We start from the raw sequence: 14,442 nt of genomic DNA, 5'->3' as shown, positions 1-14,442 counted from the left end.
TTCTACTGTTTACCCAAAATACATAAGGGAATACGACCACCCCCAGGAAGACCCATAGTATCAGGGAACAACTGCTTAACAGAACGCCTGAGCCAATACATGGATAAAATCCTACATCCAATCGTATTAACGCTACCCTCCTACCTTCGGGACACCAAGACCACACTACAACTCTTACAAGATAAAACAGTCCCCCCCTATACTATGTTAGCCAGCTTAGATGTGGTTGCTCTGTACACCAACATACCCCATCACTTTGGCCTCAGAGCATGCCAATTCTTCTTGGAGAACACCACATATAATGACTCCCAAAAGAAATTCTTTATCACAGCCCTTCAATTCATACTGACCCATAACTACTTCATTTTCAATGGGCAATATTATCTGCAAATATCCGGGACCGCTATGGGGACAACTTGCGCGCCAACATACGCCAACCTGTTCCTGGGATGGTGGGAGCAGCATGTCGTCAATTCAGCCAAATATGACCAGTTTCACAGGTTCATTTTGAGCTGGCACAGATATATTGACGACGTGCTGCTCCTCTGGACAGGCCCCATCGATATCTTTGAAGAATTTGTAAAAACCCTCAATGTGAATGAGATTAATCTCAAACTAACACATGTAATCGATGAACGAGAACTCGTCTTCCTTGACCTAAAAATCTTACTTACAGAAGACGGTACCATCAAAACCGAACTATTTCGGAAATCCACTGCGACCAATAGCCTTTTACATTGGGAGAGCCACCACCCCTACAGATTAAAAGCGTCTATACCTTTTGGCCAATACCTACGAGCCAGAAGAAATTGCTCTGAAGATGTCACCTTCTATAATGAATGCAAACTCCTAAGATCTAGATTTAAAGAATTAGGATACCCCAATCGGGTTCTTAAACAAGCATTCCAAAGGGCCAGTGCCACCGACAGACATCTGAGTCTCACCATGACCAAACCCAAAATTGAAACAAAAACACCCAGATGCATTGCCACGTTCGACCAGGGCTGGGACACTATGTCACACATACTACAGACCAACTGGCCTATCTTACTTCATAACCCTTCCTTGAGGAACAGCTTACCTGATCATCCACCATTGACAGCCCGCAGACCCACTAACCTACAAGATCTCCTGGTCCACAGTCACCTGGCCTCACCCTCTTCATCTGATAACTGGCTATCCAAGACCAAGGGTACCTACAGATGTGGCCACTGCAAGGCGTGTCAATACATCACACCCTCAAAAACCGTCCAGTCCACACAAACCAATATCACCATCACCACCAATGCACTGGTGAACTGCAGCACCACACGCATCATCTATATCATTACATGCGTCTGCGGCACCCAGTACATAGGAAAGACTTTCCAGCAGTTTCGCAGAAGAATACTCCAACATGTCAACTCCATCAACAACACTGTGACCCCAACACCGGTGTCCAGACACATTAACAACTTCCACGAAGGTAAACCAGAAAACCTAAAATTCCAGGCAATTGAAAAACTTACATCAAACCAAAGGAAAGGAAATTTCAATAAAATCCTGTTACAAAAAGAATCCAAATGGATCTATCTTTTTAAGACATTGGCCCCTTCAGGATTGAATGAAGAATTTAATTACACAGCATTCATTCACTGATGAGCACATTACACCCTCTTCTATACCATATCCCACTACTCAGCACCCCTTGGTGCTCTGACATAACTTCAGAATCTCAAGTGTTATTATGCATTAAACCCCACTTTTTCTCACATGCATTCTAATATCTCTTAACATATGCCACATTTCCAACTGCTGGCTGACATCCCTGGTAGGACATCTTCCTGATTATTACGTTATTATTACACCATTATTTGTGGTACCTACACCAGGGATCTCATATCACCTCAATAGTATCAAGCTCGGCACCCCCATCGGGATTTTCACTCTCTAGGCATCTCTTTTGCCTTGTATTATTGTTGACCATGCCGAGCCACCGTACTTTCTGAAAGTTACCAATGACGTCATGCCGGCGGCCTGTCCAATCAGGACCTGGGGCGGGCTTCTTAAGCTCACTCCGTTCGGGGAGTCAGTTCCCCCTGATGAGCCTGTGTGTTGGGTGAAACGCGCGTCGGGGCTCTTGACACTGATCTGACTTGGTGTGACCTGATGACACTTGGTGTGCTACTATATATCTAGCCACCTCATCTATACTTACGTTCCATCTTCCTACTGTATCGAAGTTGGACCGACAGACCACAGCCGTCTAAGACTCTTACTGCAATGTTGTTCTAACTTAGCCTAGCACCGTTAGTACTACAGACAGGTGCCCTCGAAGGCACAGATTAGGGCATCTGTTGCTCCACCTATAGATAGCTACTTGAGACTTATCTCTAGACGTAGGTGCCCTCGAAGGCACAGTTTAGGGGTCTCTCACTATCTGACTAGGTACCAGACAAGGGGCACTACCCTACTGCCTCCTTAACGGTGCAACGGAGACACTTCACCTCTAATAGGGTGACTCTACCTGGCTTTGATCAGACGGCGCAACGATTTTTACCTAGTGACAAGGGGCACGTACTTCTGTTTACTCTCTCTGTTACTTAAACCACTATTGACACGGTAACAGACGATAAGTAACAGCGTTATCCCCTATTTTATTATGCCATCTGTTGGCTATTAGTGGATCTCTGTTCACAGTATACCGGACCAAGGCATTTATATTGAAATGTATGCCTGACACGGGCTAATTGCTGTCTAGTGACTGGGGTTCTCGGGTCATACACCGGACCTTAGGCATTTAAATATATGACCGACACAGGTTAACTGACTTGTAGTTACTGTGGTATTCCGGGTCCATATACAGTATACTGTGCACATAGCACCTTTGCTTATGGACGTATCCAGACACTGTTAATACCATTAACTCGTCCTGACGCCTTTTTGTGCTATTGACTAAACCAGCAACCTTAGATACTTTGCATTTACACCAGCTACTTCTGTGCACATTTAAGTTGTACACATCTATCTGTGCACTGAGTGTAACATAGTGTAACTTGGTGCACTAGCCATACTCTATCTAGACCTAGAGGCTTGGAGCATTACCATACGTATTACGGACTATTAGCTACTCCATTACCTCCAGGCTAAGACTCATTGGCTCAGTACACCTGGTTTACTGGTTTAGGGACTTATCCACTTCACCGTGATTCGGTGATTCATGCCCTTAATTGTTTGTCTTATGTATATATACCCTTGATTTTTTTCTCACTTCCCGTCTGTATATATTCCTCACTTTAGTATTGTTAAGGTTCAGTCATCTGTTTCTGCCCCAGTTATCCAGCACTGAGGCAGCGATGACCACTGATTGCGTAAATTTCAGTGCGTGTGTTTAATACTTAATTAATAAAGACCCATTCCTTATTTCTGCTATTTCTCTTTAATACTACACAGGGACAGTACTGTTCTCCAATTTCTTTGTACCAATTTACTTAGGGTTATCCCCTTATCTGTCCCTCATATTTAACTTACATCTCTATAGGGCCCACCCTTCTAATCTTAACACAGTAAAGTAGTTTAAGCATGCGTGGGATAGGCATAAGGCTATCCTAACTATAAGCGAATGCCAGGGACTAATGAAAGTATTTAGAAAATTTGGCAGACTAGATGGGCCGAATGGTTCTTATCTGCCGTCACATTCTATATTTATACTTTATCAAATGCTACATGAACTTTATCTGTCCTTCGTTATCCAAGTGGAGCAATCATAGTTTGAAATCTGTCAAATGTATTCTTTCTGTGTCTCTATATAGATATAGCTCCCAACTATGTAGGATCAACAGTCCCTATTTTGGGCCCAAATCCTTTTGACATTCTTTTCTAGGCGCTCCATATTGTTGGTGTGTCTGTGTATATAACAGAGTTCACACTAATTTGTCTTTAAACTACAATAAATGTGTTTAGAAATTTAGTTGTATAAATTATTAGTCACCTTAAACTTTTAGAACAGTCCTGCCCCTGGCCACACTCCTACTCACACACCCCTTACGTTAAAGAGTCCCTCTTGGTCAGTCTAATGTGTTGGGAGATATCTATAGCCTCTCTATGAACCTATTGGCTCTTGCTCCTTCATTTTAATGTTGTTTTTTTAGAGAGGTCTATATAACTCCAAGGTTAACCTTGCTTCTTGAAAAAAAAAAAAAAAGTCAAAATCTAATTTATTTTTTTTTGCTGTTCATTCAATTCTCATCACTTTTTTTATATAATTCTTTATTTTAGTAGTGCATGGAAAGAAACATAAGCAGATAGTGACATGACATTGATAAGTAATATGACAAAGTATATTGCAGGTGTACAACAGGTCATGTCGAAAGACTTGCACTTTTTTTTATAAACAAGGTGAGAAACCTCGACATGCACAAAAAACATTGAGTAGAGATAATTGCAAGCTTGTATTATGCATGTCAAGAAGTCTAATCAGTTGTCAGTATACTAAACTAAGGTATGTTACTGCTTATACTAGGGCCACTGTGAGGAAGTTACAGGCTTTGAGAGATGCTGTATGATTACCAGTGGCCTGGTTAGAAATACCACCAGCACAGCTTGATAGTGACATATATGCTAGGCCTGCATGATAGACAAGATATGTTGGAATTAAGACTAGGCAATCGGCTCAAAACCAGCAAGATCACATACATTTAAAAAAACAAAAAAAAATTAGTGATAAACAAGAGTAAACAGTATGGAGGCTGTTGGAAGCTGAGTAACTTAATGTGGTAAAAAAAAAAAAAAAAAAAAAGAGTTCAGCCTATGCCCAGACTGGGTGTACTGAGTGGGCTGTGAGCGTTCTCCTGACCCAGGCCCGAAGAGATGCTGATTGTGGCAAGTTGGCTTTCCCCATTTTCGCACTCCCCAGATATGCTCAGGGGGCAACACGCCAGATTTTGGGGCCTCTTCACGCTGTTTTCGCAAGGCTTTAGCCATGATTACTCCCCAGATCCGAGCCAGTGGGTCGTCTTCTGGGATCTCTCCCTTCACATCTCGCTGCTCAGGCTGATGATGGCTGATCGAGGGGCATGGACGCAGGTACCTTTCAGGATGTAGAGGCGCCGGGTCGGCGATTGGTAAGCCGAGCTGCATGTTTCTATCTCCCAGCTCACTCCAGAGGCGTGTGCAGGGCTCCCCATAAGGCAGCAGAAAGACCTTCCTCCACCTCTTGTGTGCCTCTGCTGCCTTGTGTTGTTCAGGAACATGAGGTGCTGCCATCTTAGGTGTGTTTAGCGGTCGGTGCTGATCGCCTTCGTGGTTTAGCAGGTCCGGCAGAGAACTGTGCTGGCAGGGACCCCCACCGGTCCAGAGGGGGGGGAACGGGACCAGTCAGTTGCTCCGTGGGAGAGCCAGTGTGGGGCAGTGAACAAGGAAGCAAGGAGGCAGCCGTCCACCCCGCTCCTCGCTCGACTAGGCCTCAAATTCCGGAGTCTCGATTGTTTGTTTCAGGCTTTAGTATTCCCGGATATGGGCCCGGCACCAGCACCAGCTGTCAATTAAGTAGCAGATTATTGCTTCTGGGCTCCGAGTTGGTACAGGCTCTGCTGAAATTCAGCTCTTTAAGCTAAAGCCCTCAGGAGCTGCTCAGATATGCAACTTGCCTGCATGGCGGTCCCCCCCCCCCCCCCCAAAATCTAATTTTTAAATAAGCATGTATGACCATTTTTCACAAATGACAGTTAGGCCTACTAAATATAGGTATTCCAAATCATACGTCACATTTAGAAAATACGCACTGCCCTATTATTAGCAGCATGTCTCTATTTATAGTTTGATTCCATAATACATATTAGCAATCCTTTGCAATTAAAAATAGGAATACTTAAGATCTGTACATGCAACACCACACACAGACTCAACAAATAAAAAAAAAATAAAAAAAATAAATAAATAAATAAAAAAAAACGAAAAAAAAAAAAAAATCAGCAGATGCTCACACTTTGCCTCTTCCCTCCCAATGTGAAATAAACCCAACAGATGCTTTGCTATTAATTGAACTCATGGATTCCATATACAAAGTCCTGTAAAGAGTAAGATGCTCATTTAGAGAAACAATGCGAGCTGAAATAAATTAAAACTGTGCAGTTGTCCTTTAAACGTACCAGTTATCCACAAATCAAGGTTTAGAGACAACAGTCCAAAGTCCAGTGTTACAGTAAAGGCTAAATCTAGCATGTGCTGTGTTACCTTAGTTACATTTACTATATTACACATACTCCATAAGTAAAAGAGGTAGAAATGGTTTGTCCCTGGAAATAATGTGTCAAAATACAAATGTGCAACTGTGTCAGACCTATGGGTTGTTTCTATGCCCGCTACAATCAGTTACTAACTAGTAGTTAAACTTTAAAATAGTGGTCGGTAACTATTGCAACTCCTGGCTCTTTCCAGGATATACATTTGAACCACTAACGACTAGTAATATGGGCCTGCAATATGTTTTAATGACTCCCACTGAGATTAGTAGGAGATCATATCTGCAACCCAGTTTTCCCAGTAGATGGTAAAAAATGACCATCAGGATGGATGCAGTTGCGAATTTATTCAATTTGGTGAAAAGTGGTCATATAACGATGTTTAAATAAATACGTTTGATGGCCCATTGTTTGTGAATACCAGTTAGACCAAGCATGTCAAACTCAAAGTCTAGCAAGGGACAAATAAACAAGGTTTAAGTTTATGTGAGCCGCAAAAAAAAAAACCCCCAAAACTTTCATTTTCATAGAAACGTATGTTTATATTGAAAAGTACAGTATATAAAAAAAAATCAACTAAACCACAGCACCCCCCCGTATGCTAAATCCCAGTCCCCACCTCTACTAAATCCCAGCACCCCCCTCGAGCCAACAAGCAGACTCCACTCACATTGGCGCTGCCAGTATGCGCCTCCAGAGCCTGGCATCTGGTATATCCCTAATGGCGCTGTCCGCACCCTGTGCCAAAGTGGATCCTCCCGCTACTTCTTGACACCCTGTGAAGGTGTCCTGTGGAGCACGTTGACGTCACGTTGGAATGTGATGTGGCGTTGCATGCCTCCGTTCTCCTCCAGGTCCTCCACTGTCCAGGCGCGGTCATAGCAACACTGACCGACACACACACACACTCACCGACAGACACACACACACTCACCGATAGACACACACACTCACTGACAGACATACAGACAGACACTCAGACAGACAGACAGGCACACTCACAGACACACACACACATAAGAAACACACACAGACACACAGACACATTCTTACACACACTCACATTATTGTAATTATTCCTAGGATCCAGTGGGGATCTTCTGTCTGGAGATCTCCTTCCTGCTCATCACTGCTCCCTCACACGCAGTTTAGTGATGCCGGGCACCGGAACAGGACGTTGTATCCCAGCCCCCGGCATCAGTACAGACGGCACACACGAGGGAGCAGTGAGAAGCAGGAACACTGAACTCCCTAGCTGCATCCCTTGTCCCCTCCTCCCCGCCCGGGCAAATTTAATAAAATAGAGTAGGTACCGGCAATGTGGGGAAAGCAGGTGCCTACTCTGCTTGGAACACTAGGCAATTAAGCATGTACTCACAGCTCGCCGGGCCGCAAAGCTGTCCACTGTGGGCCGCAAATTTGACATGCTTGACTTAGACCTTCTAAAAATAGGCATTTTATTATATATTTATTTTTGTAAATATCTTTTTTATTATTTTTAGCAAGGAATAAGTATAAAACAATATGACACTCATTAAGAGATTTGCAGGTCTCTCATGTAACTTAAACAGTAAACATAGTGGGTAATTGTATGAGTAGACTCACAGGTCTGCAGAGGTAAGAAGATACAGGAGACTCGCAGGTCTAAAACCATGAGTAAAATATCACTAATAACTGGGAGAATAAGGTGTATCATAAACTTTAACTTAGTTATGGTATAACAACACAATAACAGAATTACCCTGTTGCGCCTTTGTGTCTGGTAGTTCTATACAATTATGAGAGTGTTATGCCAGGATACCAGTGCAGCAGGCTATTATGCTCCTATCGGGGCATTCCGGTCCAATTCCAGGATTGGGGGAGAAAGAAACAGAGAAGTATAGCCGGGTGGGGAATAAGAGGCATTTAAGTTTTTATGTCACATTAAACCCGCATGTCCCTCCATATCAGTATGGGTACACAGAGCCAGGACAGTTAACTCGAGTCTCTTTGATTGACATGGATTCAAAACAGAGCTACAAGCTCCACTTCCATGCCATATTTTGTCAGTTTGACAACTTAGTCAAACTTATTAAGCTGAAGTGGTTATGGTGCCTAGAGTATCCATTCAAAAACCTTTTCTGCTTCTGGTAGAAAGTCAATCCTGTATATTCTGTAGCTACATGTAATACTCACAACTTCCCAATTAGAAGTCTTAAAAAAAAAAAAATCAACACAAGGAAAGATGCGTAAAACTGTAAAAATGTAGCGGTTACAAAAACAGAGCAAATGTGATACATTTGGCATCTGCACATAGCTTTAATTTAATTGGGCCCTTGAAGAGACCCTGGGTGACAGCTGCGTCAAAGTAGAAAAGTGATCTAATTAGTAAAAAAAAAAAAAAAAAAAAATGCCCTTAGAAATTTACAAAACTAACAATTTTAGATATCTTGACTGCTGTAGAATTTTCTATGTGACATTAAAAATATAATTAAAAACATTTTTAAGGCTGAAATAGCTGAGCTGGATTAAGAGCTCTAAAATGTTTAAAGCGATCCTCCAAGCTTCATGATCATTATAGCTAACTGTACATTTTATTGTAGTGGTTATAGTGCTAGGAAGCTGTTCCTGCAATCTTAATGTATCAATCCCTAAAGATTCCACATTTTTTATTGATCTTTTGCACCCAAACTCTACTCCTTTCATACCGAAATAGCGTCACCAAGTCTAGCTAGCTGCTCACACAACACAATCTCAGTGCATTGAGGAACACTATCTGCCTACAAGGCATTGCACAGTGCTGTGTGTTTGCAATCTCACAACTCATCTCTTGCAAATGAAAAGGGCTGTTTTCTCATCCTGAGTAAGGAGTAAAATGTTGTTAAACTTCACAACATTACATCAGTGGGTATGGGGGCTTGAGTGTCACATTATAGGCATTAAACAACTTTAGGTTGATAATAATTTGGTGTATAGATCACACCCCTGCAGTCTCACTGCTCAATTCTCTGCCAGTTAGGAGTTAAATCACTTTGATTTTACAGCCCTAGACACACCTTCCTGCATGTGACTTACATAGCGTTCACAAAAACGTCCTGTAAAGAGTCATCTAATATTTAAACTATTTTTATTACACATTTTGTCTAAATTTAGAATTTTATATCTTCTGCTCTGTTTATAACCTTCTAGACCCGCAGGAGTGTCCTGTGTGTTATTAAAAGTTCACTTTAATAACAGAGCAGGGAAAAAAAACATCTAAAGCCAGTTAATTTCTGATTGAAAACGTAACTATTTTTTTCGTGCAGATTGTGTGAATCACAGCCAGGGGACATATGGCTAGGGCTGCATAAACAGAAACGAAAATTATTTAACCCCAAATGGTACATTGAGAAACTGCAGGGACACAAAAACTGCTTCATTAAGCCAAGGTTGTTTTAGTGCTTTTAGTGTCCCATTTAAATAAAATAATAATAATAATAAAAAAAAAGTGTAGGGACAGTATCCTAGCCTTATAACCTTTAATGTAAGTGGTTATGGTAATAATGCTCATTTCAAGATTTTCTGAGCTATTTTTCACTTGGGGTGTGTTAGACTAGCAATTGCAGAGAAATGAACAGGGGATTTCATTTTACAGGCTAAAATGGTCAAGTTCAAAAGGAGCTATTTCTAATTTCTGGCCTAAAATTTCCAATTTTATTGTCAATTAGCAACAGTTCCCAGTTTAGTAAACCCTTTGAGGTGTGTATCGTTGCTTGTTTTTTTGTTTGTTTGTTTTTTTTAAGAGATATTTGAATATATTTATATATTATTTTTCAGCACCGCTATTTTGGTCTCAATTTTGCAAGCCATGCTGTCCTAGTTAAGGTGGTAGGAATGTCCCTTTAAGGAGCCGTGTGCTCTGCATCTGAAGCAGATAAGCAGCAGGAGGTTGGCATATTGGCTACAGTTTCATCCCGCTTTGAATGCATGCATAAATTGGATGCAATTAATGTCACTGGAGACGTGTAATCACCAATATATTTGCAAAATAAATTAATATGCCCAGAAGATGTATTAACGTCTCTGATCAAAGTTTTATATTTGAAAAATTCCATATTTGCAAGTAAAATTTATTAATCTACATATTTTAATTTCCCTCTTTCAATCTCATCTTCTATACTTTATGAGAGGAAATATAAAATAATGGCTTCTCCATTAAAGCACAGGGACGTTAAACATTTCCGCCCCAGACTGGTTTGGTATCCAAAGTTCTGATAAGCTAGTGGAATGATATGGATACCATGTAATGTGTCATATTCTGGAACCAACAGCCTGTGATTTCACTGAAGGCCTGCATAAATGAAGCCCATGGAACAGCGCAGTCAGGGGAGTGGGCCTTGACAGAGCCAGGAGTAGGCAGGGGAGTAACCAGTTAAAGGGGCGTGGTTATCTGTAAATGGGGGTTGGAAGATAGGAGTATATTAAGCAGCCATTTTATGAGCAAGGGACATTTTAACAGAACGGACACTTACCTGGTAATTGTTTGGCAGGCCTGTGTTGGTTTTTTTCTTTTATCTTTCAGGTCATGGCATCGCTGGAGGAGATCCTGGAGGGAGTGAGAGCTGCTGTGAGGGATAGAGGAATGGCCTGGCTTCATGAGCAACTGGGGGCTCAGGGTCCCCCCCCTACAACCCCTGCGGCGGCTGCACGGCGTTCCATGAGGAGGGCGAGACCGCCCCAGCGGCTGAGCCCAGGCGTGGAGCCCGAAGTCGGCAGACGGAGGAGCCCGTCAGCGGAGTCTGTTGGGGCCCTGGATGAGGTTGCGGGCCCCAGCAGAGTGGAGGTACCGCGGCCGGCACCGTCTGTTCGACGCGGTGCTGGCCTGGCGCGGGCAGCAGCTAGGCCGCGGCCTGCCACGCGGTGCGCGCCCCGCCAGAAGGCGGCTGGCGGGACGGTTGCGGCAGGAGCCAGGACCCAGAGCGGATCGGATGGAGGGAGCAGTGAGCAGATGCGGCCCGGTGAGTCAGGGAATGGCGCTGGGGCCGGGCAGCGGGCAGGGGGCAGAGCGGAGGCCTCTAGAGACCAGGCGGTCCCCCTGATGGCAGGGGGAGCCCCTGGACACTACCCAGTTGTCGTTCTCCTTGCAGGTCACACAGCCCTACACCCGCGGTCCTGAGGCAGGGCCAGGCTGACAGGAGTCGGCGCCAATTGGATGCTCCGGAGCCAAGCATGGCGGACGGAAGGGAGACGAACCCACAGCCTTCCGCGGCTTCGGGCTCAGGCGGTGAGTCAACTGTTGCACCACACGCAGGAACACTGTTGAATTGTTTAAAATCTTTCTTAGACTCATGGGCTGGTTGGGAAGTATCTTCACCTCAGTTTGGGAGAGTGTGGACGTGTGAGAAGGGACAAGGGTCGTCGGGTAGGGCCGAGGGTCCGGCGCAGGATAGCGAGGTGGGTTTATCTGTGTCTGAAGCTAGTAAGGAGTCGGGGGAGAAGGTAGGTGTAGGGGGCGAAATTACCGACGCTGCGCGGCAAAACGTGCATGTGTCTTTCTCGGGCCCATTAGGATGTCATTTGAAATTGGAAGTAAAGGAAAAGATTTGGAAGGGTGAGTTTGTGGAGGTTTTTTCCCTCCTCCCGTTGGAGGAGTTTTTGGACATGAAGGAGGAGGAGAAAAAACGTAGGTATCGGAAGATTCCCAAAACATTTGGGAACTGGCTAAGGGCCTTCTGTATCCTGGCCAGTGTGATAGGGGAAAAGTCCCCGGATAAATGCTCCCAACTGTTTTGCTATCTAGACGGGATCGGGGAAGCGTACCGGACGTACGGAGGGGTCGCCTGGTGGCGGTACGATGAACAATTCCGCCAGAGGTTAGCGGCGAATCCCAGTATGCGGTGGGATCAAATGGACCTCCCCCTCTGGATGCGGCTCATGATGGCGCAGAAGGCTGCGCCCTTTCACGGGACGGCCGGTGCGGCCCCTGGGGGACCTGCATCGGCCGGGCAAAGGAAGGGCTTCTGTTGGCTCTTTAATGAGGGCCAATGCAAATGGGGAACGTCGTGCAGGTTTAAGCACGAATGCTCCGGTTGTGGTGGGGCCCATGGAGCCAGTCGGTGTTTCAAACGAGGTAAGTCTGCACCAGGAGTGGGAGCCAATGGTGCGACGGCACCCTCCGCTGCCGCGGGGGGCAACCCCGGTGAAAATAGGTGAGATGCTACCGTGGCTAAAACAGTACGGTAACCATCAGGATGCCGAATTCTTATGGCAGGGTTTTACGGAGGGGTTTACCATACCGTTTCAGAGTAGGGATGTGGGGAGGTTATGCAGTAACCTCAAGTCGGTGGGGGAACACCCGGAGGTTGTGCGGGACAAGTTGCTGAAGGAGGTGCAGCTGGGTAGAATGGCAGGGCCGTACGCGGTTCCGCCGTTGTCTGACTTGAGGGTGTCCCCGCTGGGGGTAGTCCCCAAGAAGAATGCAGGCAAGTTCCGGTTGATCCATCATTTATCATACCCGAAAGGGGCGTCAGTAAATGATGACATTGACGAGGCCCTGTGCTCCGTATCGTATGCATCATTCGACCATGCTGTCGAGTTGGTTCGGAGAGCAGGGCGAGGGGCTTTGATGGCGAAAGTGGCTCCTTCCTATCCACCCGGACTGTCACCACCTGTTAGGGTGTTTCTTCGAGTAAATTTTTAGTGGACCTATGCCTACCCATGGGTTGCTCCATTTCGTGTGCGTATTTTGAAAAATTTAGCACGTTCTTGGAATGGGTAGTACGTAAGGAAACGGGCGGGGGTACAGTGGTCCATTACCTGGACGACTTCTTGTGTGTCCGACAGATGCACCCAGATACTACGGGTTTTTCAGAGGGTAGCGCAACAGTTTGGGATTCTTTTGGCTGAGGACAAGACAGTGGGTCCGACCGAGTGCCTGAGTTTTTTGGGGCTGGAAATTGACTCGGTCATGGGGGAATGTAGGCTGCCGGAGGAGAAGTTGAGGGTGCTCCGCCAGCAAGTGAGCGCAGTAAAGGGTGCTAGGAAAGTTACCCTGAGGGGACTGCAGTCCTTGCTGGGAAGCCTTAACTTCGCTTGTAAGGTGATCCCCATGGGGAGGGTTTTTTGTAGACTGCTAGCTAGGGCTACCTGCGGTGTTCGGCTGCCGAGTCACTACATCAGGGTGTCTGTGGGCATGAGAGAGGACTTGGACATCTGGGACCGTTTCCTCACTAAATTTAACGGGCGGGTGTTTTTCAGGGATGCGACAACAGCATCAAGTGACGCTGGGCTGTTTACGGACGCCTCGGGGAGCGTTGGCTTCGGGGCATACCTTGGGGGCAAGTGGTGTGCCGAGGTTTGGCCTAAAGCTTGGTCGGAGAGCCCCTTGATTAGGAACCTGGCCTTTTTGGAGCTTTTTCCGGTAGTGGTAGCGGTATCGCTCTGGGGCAGGGAGCTCAAGGACAAGAAAGTTATCTTCCACTCTGATAACATGGCGGTGGTACAAGTAATTAATAGTCTCTCGGCGTCGTCCCTTCCTGTGGTAAGGTTGTTGCGGTAGCTAGTGCTCTTGTGTATGTCTTGGAATATTGTCTTCAGAGCGCGGCACGTGCCGGGTCTGCTGAATGTGGTCGCTGACGCTCTGTCTCGTTCGCAGTGGGAGCAGTTTCGGGAAGCGGCGCCGGACGCACAAGCGAAGGGGCAGGCGTGCCCAGAGGAGATGTGGCGGCTCGGGACATCGTGCTTTGGCGATACATAAGGAGCTCGCTAGCACCGGGAACTTGGGCCGCTTATACAAAGGTTTGGAGTGAATGGGAGGAGATGATGGCACAGGCTGGAGTGGGCGACTCTGCAGCCGGTAGGTTGGATATGCTGTTGTGGCTTCTTTGCAGGTTGGTGGCAGGTGGGTCGTCCCCTTCTAGGGTTGAGCGCTACATGTCTTCTCTGGCTTTCCTGTTCAAGTTTAACGGATGGGAGGACTTGACAAAACATTTTTTGGTGAAACAAACCTTGAGGGGATTCAAGAAAGGCAGGAGGTCAGTGGATACGAGGAGGCCCGTGTCCTTTGCCACCCTTCAAGGGTTGGTGGGGTTGTTGCACGACGTGTGCTTATCGGCATTTGAGGTAACTTTGTTTTCTGTGGCTTTCGTATGGGCTTTCTTTGGGGCTTTTCGAATTGGAGAATTGGTAAGCACCAATAGGACAGGGACAACGGGTCTCCGGTTCGAGGATGTGGTGGTCGAACAGGACAAGGTCGTGATTTGGC

The sequence above is a fragment of the Pelobates fuscus genome, chromosome 13 (assembly GCF_036172605.1).
Source record: "Pelobates fuscus isolate aPelFus1 chromosome 13, aPelFus1.pri, whole genome shotgun sequence".
NCBI lineage: Eukaryota > Metazoa > Chordata > Amphibia > Anura > Pelobatidae > Pelobates > Pelobates fuscus.
Note: the sequence above shows the minus strand (reverse complement) of the source record.